The sequence below is a fragment of the Acomys minous genome (assembly GCF_964271855.1).
Source record: "Acomys minous genome assembly, chromosome: 13".
Lineage (NCBI taxonomy): Eukaryota > Metazoa > Chordata > Mammalia > Rodentia > Muridae > Acomys > Acomys minous.
The window spans coordinates 60,618,127-60,631,042 of record NC_140495.1 but is presented as its reverse complement, the minus strand read 5'-3'; the positions used below and the strand labels follow the sequence as shown (position 1 = coordinate 60,631,042).

The window sequence follows — 12,916 nt, the reverse complement described above, 5'->3', positions numbered from 1 at the left end:
GCCTGGTTTACAAATTGAGTCCAGGACAGTCAAGGCTACACAGAGAAACCCTGTCTCGAAAACCAAACCAAAACAAAACCCCAAAAGGTCTTCTAGGATCTGATTTTGCTGAGGAAGATCTAATTTGGGCTAAAGTTATTTTCTGTTTAAATATATTGGTATTCTCTTAGTCACCTTTAAAATATATATTAAGCCAGACGATGGTGGCGCACACCTTTAATCCCCGGAACTTGGGAGGCAGAGGTAGGCAGATCACTGTGAGTTCGAGGCCAGCCTGGTCTACAAAGTGAGTCCAGGATGAAGAAACTCTGTCTCAAAAAGCAAAAAGCAAACAAAACAAAACAAAAGACAAAAATATATTAAAACACATTTGTGACATATGAAATATATTTTAAGATATAGTATTACATGCACATATCTCCATGTTTTCTGGAGGGCATCAAAGTTGGGTCCTTATGTTTACAAGGTGAGCACGTCACTATCTCCCTAGACCAGCAAACGCATGCTCAAACAGGCACTCACGTACACACTGTCTTAGATAGGTCTTTCTGCGTAGCCCTGGCTGCCCCAAAGCTCACTGTGTAGACCAAGCTGGCCTCAGACTCACAGAGATCCACCCACCTCTGTCTCCTCATTGCTGGGACTAAAGGCTTGTGCCACCATACACAATCTATGACTTCTTTTAAGGTGTGTGTGTGTGTGTGTGTGTGTGTGTGTGTGTGTGTGTGTGTGTGTGCTCGTGCGTGCGTTCCACTGCACCTAGATGTTCTTCTCTTTTCTTTCCTTTTGGAGACAGGGTCTCCTGTGTCCCAGGCTGGCTTTGAACTGCTACACAGCAGAGGATGACCTTGAACTGCTGATCCTCCTGACTTCATCTCCCAAAGGCTGGGGTTGTAATCATGAGTCACTATGTTTGGCTCCTTTCTCTCTGCATCTGTCCTAGCCCAACCCCAGGATTTTGTGAATTCTCAATTATTCACGCTGTGGAGAGCTTAGGGGGCAACTGCAAATGAGAGAATACATTAATAAATTAGGAAACTCCAGTTGCCCTCTGATAATAAGATTATTGTTATGGATGAAGAGGCTTGACTCAATAGATTGTTGATTTGAGAATAATTATATCCAGTTTAGGAGGGGGCTGTCCCCCTGGGAATTTCCAATGTGGAATGGCTGGAGCATCCACCAAAGAAGCAGCTTGCTGATGCAATGAATTGTGGGTTTGGTTTTGTTTTTTGGGGGAGTGGTTCAAGATGTGTGTGTGTGTGCGCGCCGCCCCCCCCCCACCCCGCGCCTGCGCGCATATATCTGGCCGTCCTTGAACTCATCATAGAGACCTGCCTGACTCTGCCTTCCTAGTGTTGTGATTAAAGGCTGTGCCACCATGGCCAAGCAGATTTCTCTGTTTTTGAGATGGGATCTCTGTCGGGCAGCACTTGGGAGGCAGAGGCAGGTGGATTGCTGTGAGTTTGAGGCAAACCTCGTCTATAGAGTGAGTTCCAGGACAATTAGAGCTGTGAGAGAGAGAGAGAGAGAGAGAGAGAGAGAGAGAGAGAGAGAGAGGGAGAGAAATGGGATCTAACTATGTGAGAGAGAGAGAGGGAGGGAGGGAGAGAGAGAGGGAGAGAGAAAGAGAGAGAGAGAAATGGGATCTAACTATGTGCGAGAGAGAGAGAGAGAGAGAGAGAGAGAGAGAGAGAGAGAGAGAGAGAGAGAGAAATGGGATCTAACTATGTGTATCTGGCCAGCCTGGACTATGCTATATAGACCTGGCTGGTCTTGAACTCCCAAAGATCCATACACTGACTGAATTTATTTCGTTTTATTTTTTGACATAGAGCCTCTGTAGCCCATGTCGCCTTCAAATCCACTGTCTGGCGAGGATGACCTGAATCTCTGGTCCTCCTGCCTCTTAATGCTTAAATTCTGGGTTCATAGGCATCCACTGCCAGGCCCAGTTGTGGAAGATGCATTCTTTATCCAGAGGTAAAAGAAAAAGAGGGTTGAGTCCTGCCTAGAAGCCCTGTAGCTCCCAGCTCTGTTTCTGAATCGATCTGGGATCATGTCTGGCTGGTGGCTCTCATCTATAATCCCACCATTTGGAAGGATGAGGCAGGAATTCAAGACCAACTTGGGATACCTAGTGACACCATCACACACACACACACACACACACACACGCGCGCGCGCGCGTGCGCATGCACACACACAGGCACACACACATGTGCACACGCATACACGCATACATATATGTATGCATATACACATATGCACATGCACACGTGGACCCGCACATGCACACATACATGCATGCACACGTACACACAGGCATTTATACACACACATGCATGTACACACACAGCATGGTCTCCCATAACTATATTCTCAGTACTCTGTGATCCTGGTGTGAAAGCAGAGGGAGGCAAGAGGATCAAGAATTCAAGGTCATCCTCTCCTACATAGTGAGTTCAAGACCAGCATGAATTACATGAGATCCTGTCTCCTTTTTTTTTTTTTTTTCGAAACAAGGTTTCTTTCTCTGTGTAGCCTTGGCTTTCCTGCACTCACTTTGTAGACCAGGCTGGCCTCGAACTCACAGTGATCTGCCTGCCTCTGCCTCCCAAGTGCTGGGATTAAAGGTGTGCGCCACCCCCACCCCCCAGCCCCTCACCTTCCTAACCACTTCACCCACAGGCAGTCTAGATTGCCCTGCTGTACAGACACGCACACTGCGGCAGCGTAAGTGCTATGGCCACCGTGCTGCCCCAGCAGAGCCCCTGTTTGAACCGATCTCACAGTCTACTTGGCGCATGTATGTGGTCACATCCCACATCACCATGGGAAGTCAGTGTGGAGGACAGTTTCCCAGAACCTGAGATGAAGAGAGCTCCCATGTGAAACGGTACAGAATGGGTCAGAGCAGAGATATGCAACTGATTGAGAGAGACACAAAGGCTGTGAGGCTGAGCAAGCCTCGACCTTTACCCTTTGGCCTCTGTTAGCATGTCTAAAGCAAGAATGTGTCCTGGGCGTGGGTCTGTGAAGGGCAAGTTAGTCCAACCCAATACTTTGAGATTTATGGAGGGAGGGGTCCGGGCCCCCAACGACTCAGGAGGCCTTGTGGTCTGACAAAAAAAAAATGTTCCCGCTGACCTCCCTTTGGTGGCCTCTCTCTCCACCTCCTCTGTAAATGTACATGTGTGCTGCTGTACACCCTCCCACATTCCGAACATGACAGCATCTACCTCAGCCGCAGCTTCCTGTGACCAGGATTTCAGAGGGCCCGACTCGGTACGAACCCGAGAGAACTGTGCTCGACATAGGACTGACACTTTCTTTCCCAGTCCTGCTTGGCTCTTAGAGATTTTCCTCCCTCTAGCCTGGCCCTGGCACTCTGTTGGAAAGGGTATTTGTTGTCAAACCTGACGGCAGGTGTTTGATCCCCGAAACCCAAGCAGGACCCCCTCCATCACGTTGTCCTCTGATTCCCATACGTAATGAGGCAGATGCACCCCACTTTCCACAAGCAAACCGCAGGGATCCCCTGCCCCCACATATATAGCATGCACCCCACGCACATACACAAACACAATTTAAAAGAGACGTTTTCCTGTGAGTTGTTTTGAGACCCTGTTTTGCTGTGTAGCCCAGGCTAGCCTTGAGCCATCAATCGACTTCAGCCTCTAAATAATCCAGAGTGTGGCCCAGCGTGCCGTGCTCACCGCGCTCTTGGAATTTTTCGTGATTTTCTTTTTCAAGAGCCTTTTTAATGGCTTCTACTTATATGTCTCCAGACCCTAAGTGCTTAGAACTCAGTTTCTGGTTTTGATTTAAACCCTTTAACTAATTTAAAATGTATAGTAAATTACTATTAACCCTTACCTTCCTGTGCTGCAGCACAGAGTACTAGAACTCCAGTGCATATGTGGTGATATTGTACTATAATTCCTATGTGATGCTTGTGTATTTGGGGACAAGGACTTAATATGTAACCTTGACTGACCTCAAACTCCCTCTGTAGATCAGGCTGGCCTGCAACTGACAAAGCCTCTGCCTCCACCCAATGCCATTTTTTTTTTAAGCCTTCAGTTTGGGCATAGTGAGTTGTGTCTGTAATCTCAGCATTTGAGAGGTAGAGGCAGGAAGATCCAGAGTTTGAATCCAGCATGGGTTACATGGGACACTGTCCTTTTTTTTTTTTTTTTTTTTTTTTTTTGGTTTTTCAAGACAGGGTTTCTCTGCGTAGCCTTGGCTGTCCTGGACTCGCTTTTGTTAACTAGGCTGGCCTCGAACTCACAGCGATATGCCTGCCTCTGCCTCTCAAGTGCTGGGATTAAAGGCGTGCACCACCACCGCCTGGCCACTGTCTTGAAAGTCAATATGCACAATTTGCTCTTAAATCCTGGAACCTTAGCTAGGGAGGCTGATGGACAGGGTTGATACGTGGGTACCCCAAGGTTTATAGTCAAGGCCAACCTGGGCTACACAGACTCTGACTCAAAACAAAGTGTTTTGTTGCTGTTGGGCTTTGTTCAACTTCTCCTGCCCGCACAGTCCCTGTCATGGTGGCTCCTGCCTTCCCATCCAATCCCTTCCCTCACCTTGCTCTTGTACCCTGAAGCTCGCCACACTGTCACTGTGCTGGGGTTTGACATCCCGGTGAAGACGAACATAGGTCGGTTGCCTAGTAGTAGGTTTTGGATCACTTGCTAGCTTTACATTTTCTGCTCTGTGTATGTTTCTGTGACCTTCTTTAGAAAGAGTTGGCACCTGCCCTTTTTGAGGCAGCCACAGAGAGTGAGGCTGTGAATAGGGCTCTGCAGTATCTGTTTTTTTTTCCCCTGTGTAGCCCTGGCTGTCCTGGACTCGCTTTGTAGACCAGGCTGGCCTCGAACTCACAGAGATCCACCTGCCTCTGCCTCCCGAGTGCTGGGATTAAAGGCGTGCGCCACCATGCCTGGCTGAAGTGTAGGCTCTTGGCACTGGTAAGCCTTCATGGTGGCCTCTGTGTTTCCTTTTTTTTTTTTTTTTTTTTTTGCCTCTGTGTTTCACCTCACCCCTGTTAAACATTTCAGCAGGGAACTGAGATTCTTTGCAGCTGGCCTTAAAGGGTCCAGGGTTTTTCTAGGTGGAGATGGGGAAGTGGAAGGGTTTTAGGCAGACACAAGTCTTATGAGCTAAGCAAAGTGTCAACGCTAGGCACATTCAATGGCCCCCAAGTCTAGATTCATCTATGTTGGGGAAGAGAATCTGGGGTCTGATCACTACACCACGGCAGCCTTTGCCTACCCTGTCCTCTTCTTTTTTTTTTTTTTTTTCTTCTCATGGCCTAACTGCCATATTTCAAGCTAGAGATCTGTGGTTCTGAAACTTAGGGGGCCTTTATCCTGTAGTGGTAAGGGTTTTGAGGTTTTTAAGAAGCGAAGAATGCATGTGCATTCCCAAAGGTTTTGAAAGACTGCTTGAGGAGCTCTGTGGGGCACACAGGTTAGAGGTGGCAGCTGGAGACAGAGGGACTGCCACAGCAGTCCAAGTGTTAAGATAGGAGTGCCTGAGCAGCAAGTGGAAGGGCCAGATTCCAGAAGCTTTCCTGGAAGCAGTGGCGCAGGACCTGCTTGCAGATGGGACAGGAGAGGCTGAGAGACAATGGTGTGGACATGTATAGCTTGGGACCAGGCAACAGATCCCAGTTAATTGGTGCACAAAACCGAGGAGATGGGCCACTGGATCCAGGGTATCCAGGCTACAGAGCATCAGTGTGCCATCCGGGTGAGGCTGGAGGCTGGAGCTGGGGAAACAGGAAAGCTGAGTGAGTGAGTCGAACAGGGCAACTCTTCAAGGTGTATCCGAAAGGAGAAAAGCCGGGAAAAGAGTGGAGGAAGCTAAAATAGTGAATGGCAGGGTATAGGAGTGTGCGCCTGTCATCCCAGCACTTAGGAGGTAGAGGCAGGAGGATCAGAAGGTCAGGGTCACCCTCGGTCGTATGATGCAGTTCAGTACTAACCTGGGCTCCATGGAACTCTTATCTCCCCGATGGGGGTCGGGGTGGGAAAGAATGCGTTGCTCAAGGCATCTCTGGGGCTCTTGGGCAAGTCTCAGCGGTGGCAGCAGGGGAGAGGAGAGCTGACCTTTCTCTTATCTGCCCAGGGAGCAGATGCTTCTGCTGAGTCCGGGCTTGCCTCCGTGGTCTTTCTCCCTGCCATGCCATGTGCTCAGCTTGCGTCTGCTGGAGGGGAGCTCAGGAAAGAGGAGATGCCCCCAGCCTGGCCTACAGAGTGAATTCCAGGACAGCGAGGGCTACACAGAGAAACCCTGTCTCCGAAAACAAACCAAACCACAAAGTGGGAGCGCTGACTGATCCCCATTATTCTTCAGAGATAGCACCAGGGGCTCAGCACCTGAGCACAGAGCTCCAAGGATCAAGCCGAGTGGACAGCGATGTGACCTCAGCTGCCCGCTTTGCCTGGGGCGTGAAGTCCATCTTTGGACAGGTGCGATCTCATCATCAGGCACGGGTAGAATTTGCGCTCCGGATTTTGAGTTGCTTATACTTGCTTCATCCCTTATTCCGCCCAGCAGCCATCCACCCCGTATCCCACTTTATTTTTATTTTCATTTTTAAAAATAATTTATTTATTTTTATTATATGTGCATTGGTGTTTTGCCTGCATGTATGTCTGTGTGAGGGTGTCAGATCTTGGAGTTACAGACAGTTGTGAGCTGTCATGTGGGTGCTGGGAATTGAACCCAGGTCCTTTGGAAGAGCAGTCAGTGCTCTTAGCCGCTGAGCCATCTCTCTAGCCCATGTATCCCACTTTGAAAATGTATTTGACTACATATCTTGATTTGTATGTGCACGCACGCATTTGTGTGTCCCGGCATGCATGCATGCAGACGTCACAGAGGACGACTTGTGGAGGAGTCAGCTTTCTTCTTCTGTCATGTGGGTCCCAGGGTCTTCAGCCTTGGTGGCAGGTGCCTTCACCCAATAAGCCATCTTGTCACCTCCAAAAATTTTTTTTAATCCGTACCGTATGTGTAGGGATGGGGTGCGTGTGCCATGGCCTTCGTGTGGAGAATAGAGGACGGCTTTGTGGAATTAATTTGATCCTTCCATCTTTTTTTTTTAAAGATTTATTTATTTATTATGTATACAAATCTCCTTATAGATGGTTGTGAGCCAACATGTGGTTGCTGGGAATTGAACTCAGGACCTCTGGAAGAGCAGTCAGTGCTCTTAACCTCTGAGCCATCTCTCCAGCCCTGATCCTTCCATCTTTATATGGCTTCCAGGGCTCAAACCCAGGCTGTCGGGCTTGCATAGTTTTCACCTGCCATCTCACTGGCTTCAGTCCACGTTTGCCGGTGTTAAGTAAGTATCTGCAAATAGTTAACCACACCCAGCATGGTTGCTGGGGCTCTAGCGCTCCTGTGGTGTTCTGTAGCCTCCCTGACATAGGGCTTACTAGCTCATTTGTAGATGGGGCCTCGGACCGTGTCCTCCGGGTCATTCTTGAATGAGTAAATGGCAGAGGAGAGTCGGGGCCCGAGCGCGAGTCCCTGTGCTGTCAATCATTCATGTTAACCCACCATGGACAGTGACCATCAGCACTCGGGAGGCAGAGGCAGGCAGATGGCCGTGAGTTCGAGGCCAGCCTGGTCTACAAAGTGAGTCCAGGATAGCCAAGGCTACACAGAGAAACCCTGTCTCAAAAAACAAAAACAAAAACAAGAGAGACAGAGACAGAGACAGAAGAGAAGAGGAGAGAGAGAGAAGGAGAGAGGGGGGGGGGAAGGAGGGAGGGAGGGAGGGAGGGAGAAAATGACCATCAGCTCACTACCCAGACTGAAGCACTTATTTTTTTCTTCTTTCTCTCTCTGCATTTGTATGTGTGTGGGTGGGTGTGTGGATGTGGGTGTGGGTGAGTGTGTGTCCAGGTGTGTACTTGGGGGCCAGAGGAAGATATTGCTTTTTCCGTCTTTCTCTTTCATTTGTCCTGAGACCAATTCTCTCATGACACTCATGACACTTGGAGATTGTGGTCCTTTGGCTAGGCTGGCCGTGAGTCCCAGCAATCCTCCTGTACCTATGTTTGTCCCTGTAGAGTTCAATTTTCTTTACATAGCTACAGATGGCCTTAACCACTGATCTTCCTGGTCCATCTCTCCAGTGCTGGGGCTACATGCGTGCGCCAGCCCGCCCAGCTGTGCAGAATTTCCTCTGTTTGCTTCATGTAAATGGAATCTGACGGCATGTAGTCTTTTTTGGCTCTGTCCTCTGTCCTTAGGATAATGTTTTCAGAGTCTGTACAGGTTGGAGCAGGTATTGGTGCTGTATTTCTGAATTGTATGTTTGCGGTTCTTTGTTGTCCATACTGGGGATTTGATGAGGGGCCCTGCGTATGCCAGGCAAGCATCCTGGTACTAAAGCTAGACATGCTTCATTAACAGGGTTTCTCTTATAGCCCTGGCTGGTCTGGAGTCACCTTGTGCACCAGGCTGGCCTTGAACTCGCAGAGATCCTCTGCCTGCCTCCGCCTCCCGAGTGCTGGGATTAAAGGAGAAATTTGATTTCTTGAGGTCAGCATGGATGACTTAGTGAGACACCCCCCCCCCTCTCTCTCTCTCTCTCACACACACACACACACACACACACACACACACACACGCTTGACTGTGCTAGTCATAGTGGCACTTAATAGGCAGGGGTAGGGGTAGGATCAGAGATTTAGAGTCATCCTTGGTTGTGTAGAGTTTGAGGTGCACATAAGACTTCGTTTTAAACACAAAAGGTAGAGGGTCTCTGGTCCTCGGCATTTTTCATGGCGCAGAAACATCTTAGGTTTAATAGGTTCTCCATAAATAGTGCAAGAGGCTGTGAATGCATAACACACGCTTCCTGAGCAAGTTGCTTGCAGAAACTAGTGAGTTTGGGGGGAGGTGTGAAATTGATTGATTGATTGATTGATTAGAGACAAGGTTTCACTGTGCAGCCCTGACTCTCCTGAAGCTTGCTCTGTAACTAGGCTGGCCTTGAACTCACAGAGATCCACCTATTTCCTCCTAAAGATGTGGGGATCAAAAGTACAAGCCAACACACACACACACACACACACACACACACACACACACACACACACACATCCCACCCTTTTAATTTAAATCACATTTATTTTCTTCTCTGCATCTACATGTGTGGGGGTTCACAGTTTCTGCAGCATAGGTGTGAAGGTCAGAAGAGAACAATTGTAGGGTTCTCTCCTTGTACCACATGAGTCCCAGGGCTTGAACTCAGGTCTCAGGCTTGGCAACAAGTGTGTTTACCCACTGAGCCATCTTGACAGCCCTGATTTTTTTTTTTTTTTTTTTGGTTTTTCGAGACAGGGTTTCTCTGTATAGCCTTGGCTGTCCTAGACTCCCTTTGTAGACCAGGCTGGCCTCGAACTCACAGTGATCAATCTGCCTCTGCCTCCTGAGTGCTGGGATTAAAGGTGTGTGCCACCACCTCCTGGCTACTAATAACCAATTTCAAACTTTAAAAAAAAATTAAGCTGGGCATGGTAGCGCACACCTTTAATCCCAGCACTCAGGAGGCAGAGGCAGGCGGATTGCTGTGAGTTCGAGTCCAGCCTGGACTACAAAGTGAGTCCAGGACAGCCAAGGCTACACAGAGAAACCTGTCTCAAAAAACCAAAAAATAAAATAAAATAAAATAAATCCACAAAAGCCTGTGATATGAGGGAACTTCAAGTTACACTGTGCAAGTACAAATGATGGCCAGCTGGAGCCAGATAAGGAGAAAGACCATCTACTTAGAGAACTGCCTGAGCATCCATCTTCTGGCTCTTCCGACAGGCTAGCCAATTTTGCAACCATCCCCACCCCCACACAACAAGTTCTGAGTCTTTGAGGACAAAGAGGATGTATTTATAGGCAACCAATAGAATAACGTAGAACAACAACGCCTAACTTGCTGTCCCTGATCTTTCATCCTGCAGCCCTGAAAGCTTCTGGAAGTTGTGGACCGACCCGTAAGACCTTCAGGAGGAGGAGGAGGAGGAGGAGGAGGATGGCAGTGGTGAGCGATAAGGTCCTAGGTGGGCTAGAGTGCTGCGGGCCAGATAACATTGAACAGGGCAGCTGGGGCCTCTCAAAGGAGAACTTTAAAAGCCAGGCTGGCTGACTTATAAATTGACCTGATAAGCAGGTCCTTGGACTGGGATGAAAGAGGTGTCACTGAGAGATTAATCTGATGGCCTTGGGCCACCAGTCCGGGATCTTTCTAGGAGCAGAGCGAAGATGGGGTGCAAGAAAATTTCTGCAATAGCAATGGGGACTTAAGACTTTCAACTCAGATTAAAATAATAATAATAATAATTTTAGAAACCAAAATTAAAAAAAAAAAAAAAAGAAACCATCGAAACCCTCTGCCGCTTGAATGCCATGTAGCTTCCTTGGAGTTCATCTTTCCGGGTTTTTGTTTGTTTGGTTGGTTGGTTTGTTTGTTTTTTGAGACAGGGTTTCTCTGTGTAGCCTCGGCTGTCCTGGACTCACTTTGTAGACCAGGTTGGCCTGGAACTCACAGAGATCTACCTGCCTTTACCTCCCAAGTGCTGGGATTAGAGGTGTGTGCCACCACACCAGCCCGAAACCCTGTCCCTAAAAAACAAAAAACAAAACAAACTGTGGTGGCGCACCTTGGTCTACAAAGGTAGTCTAGGACAGCCAGGGCTGTTACACAGAAAAACCCTGTCTCAAAAAACAAAACCAAACAACAACAACACAGCAACAAAGTATTTAAAACCATAAGGAGATGGCTCAGTAGGTGAGGATAGCTGCCACCAAACCAGAGGACCTGAGTTCAATCCCTGGGACCCACAGTAGTGGGAGAAGACAAACTCCTATACGTTGTTTTTTCTTCTTCACAAGAACACAGTGATGCCGGGCGTGGTGGCGCACGCCTTTAATCCCAGCACTCGGGAGGCAGAGGCAGGCGGATCGTTGTGAGTTTGAGGCCAGCCTGGTCTACAAAGTGAGTCCAGGACAGCCAGGGCTAACACAGAGAAACCCTGTCTCGAAAAACCAAAAAAAGAAAAAAAAGAAAAGAAAAAAGAACACAGTGATGTGTGTGCCTCCCTCATAAATAAATATAAAATAAAAAACAGTTTAAAAAGAAATAAAATGTTCTTTATTTTTCTGTTAGAAGCAATAACTTTACACTACAATAATTAGGGCGATATCATGGACCAGAATGCAGAAGTATGTACTTTTCTGAGACAGAACGTCAAGACTTTAAGCAAACCCCAGGTGTGCATGGGACATGATCAGACCATGGGGTCAGGTTCCTAATGCCATCCCCCCTTTCTCTGCTGTGAAGGAATCTGTTTGGTGGCAGATTCTGAGCAACCTGTACGGTCTGGACGGCCCCGGTGCTGCGCTTGAGTGGAGGCAGGAGGAGCAGGCGCTCACTGAACTGGGTGAGATCTTGTTTCAAAACAAACGAATAAACAAATGAGTGAAAGGAGTGGCTGGACTGGAAAAGTAGCATCTAAGATGGAAGGGAGTGGTATTTGTTCCCACCAGGCAGCGACCGGATCAGGAAATCAAAGCAAGGAGGAAATCCAAGATGGCCCCAGGGCTTAAAGTGTGAGGACCCTGTTGAGTATGGTGATGGCTCACACCATCAGTTCCAGCAGAGGCGGGCAGATTTCTGTGAGGTTCAGGCCAGCTTCATCTACATAGAGTTAGTTCCAGGACAGCCAAGGCTCTATAGGGAAACCCTGTGTCTCATCACACACACACACACACACACACACACACACACACACACACACACCCCCCAGAAGTATAGTAACAGAATGTCATGCTAGCTCCAGTTTTTTAAAAAAAGAAGAAAATCAGTAAGGCAGCATGTAGTTAGTATAAAGTCAACTTAATCATGATATATTACTATTTTTATTCGTTTATCTATTTTTTAACTTGGGGGAGGGAGTTGTTTGTTTGTTTTGCTTTTGAAACAGTTTGTCAAGACCACACTGGCCTTGAACTCACAGACATTTGCCTGCCTCTTCAGTACTGCAATTGTAGGCTTAAAATTACGTTAATTAACTAGTTAAGTATGTGTGCGTGTGTGCGTGAATGTGGGGGGAGGTATCATGATATGAGTGTGGAGATCAGAGGATAATTTAGGAGATTTGAATCTCTCATTCTACCATATGGGTCTTGAACTCAGATCCTTGGGCTTGGCAGCACATGTCCTTACTACTGAGTCACATCAACATCTCTCATGGCAGCGGTTTCGGGCTTGCATCCATGCCCTTAAGGGTACCTTTCTGTCCATATACTGGTCTTGCTTCTCTTTTCCCTTGTGCTGGGGATTGAACCTGGAGCCTCCAACATGCTAGGCAGATGTTCTACCAAGGAGTTATACCTCAGCCCTTAGGTATGTTTTGCTTTTGAGTCAGGGTCTCATATATTGCAGGCTGGTTTCACACTCACTTACTTCAGGGTGACGTTGACTGTCTGATCCTGCTCTCCTTTCAGTGTAGAGACAGCTGCAGACCCAGTGTGCCCACGGAGGGATGGGAAGGAGAAACAGCAGCACTGCTGTGGGCTAGCCCAGGGTATAAAAATCGAGATCTTAACAGAGGAGAAGGTGAGACCCTCCGAATATGACTTATTCATATGTGTTGTGACACATGTATGCCTGTACACACACACACACACACACACACACACACACACACACGCCATACAAACACACACAAAGATACATGAAGAGGGAGGGGGAGAAGGCGAAAGAGAAAGGAGCTAGGGCAGGTCACTCAGAGAGTGCCTGGGATGCCTCTCTGAAGTGGGGTCATGGCCCCAGGCATTACCCATGAAGTGCCTCTGGGTGCACTGCCACAGATGGGGACAG

The 12,916-nt window shown here is 48.0% G+C and overlaps 1 long non-coding RNA gene across 1 annotated transcript in view; it reads left to right on the top strand.

Moving 5' to 3' along the window:
• LOC311581086 overlaps positions 1 to 12,916 on the top strand; it is an 85,469-nt gene that overhangs the window by 66,923 nt on the left and 5,630 nt on the right. The window contains exons 3-4 of the long non-coding RNA XR_014773649.1: positions 9,996 to 10,075; positions 12,541 to 12,652. This is a non-coding gene — a long non-coding RNA (uncharacterized lncRNA). The remainder of the gene's footprint in view (positions 1 to 9,995; positions 10,076 to 12,540; positions 12,653 to 12,916) is intronic.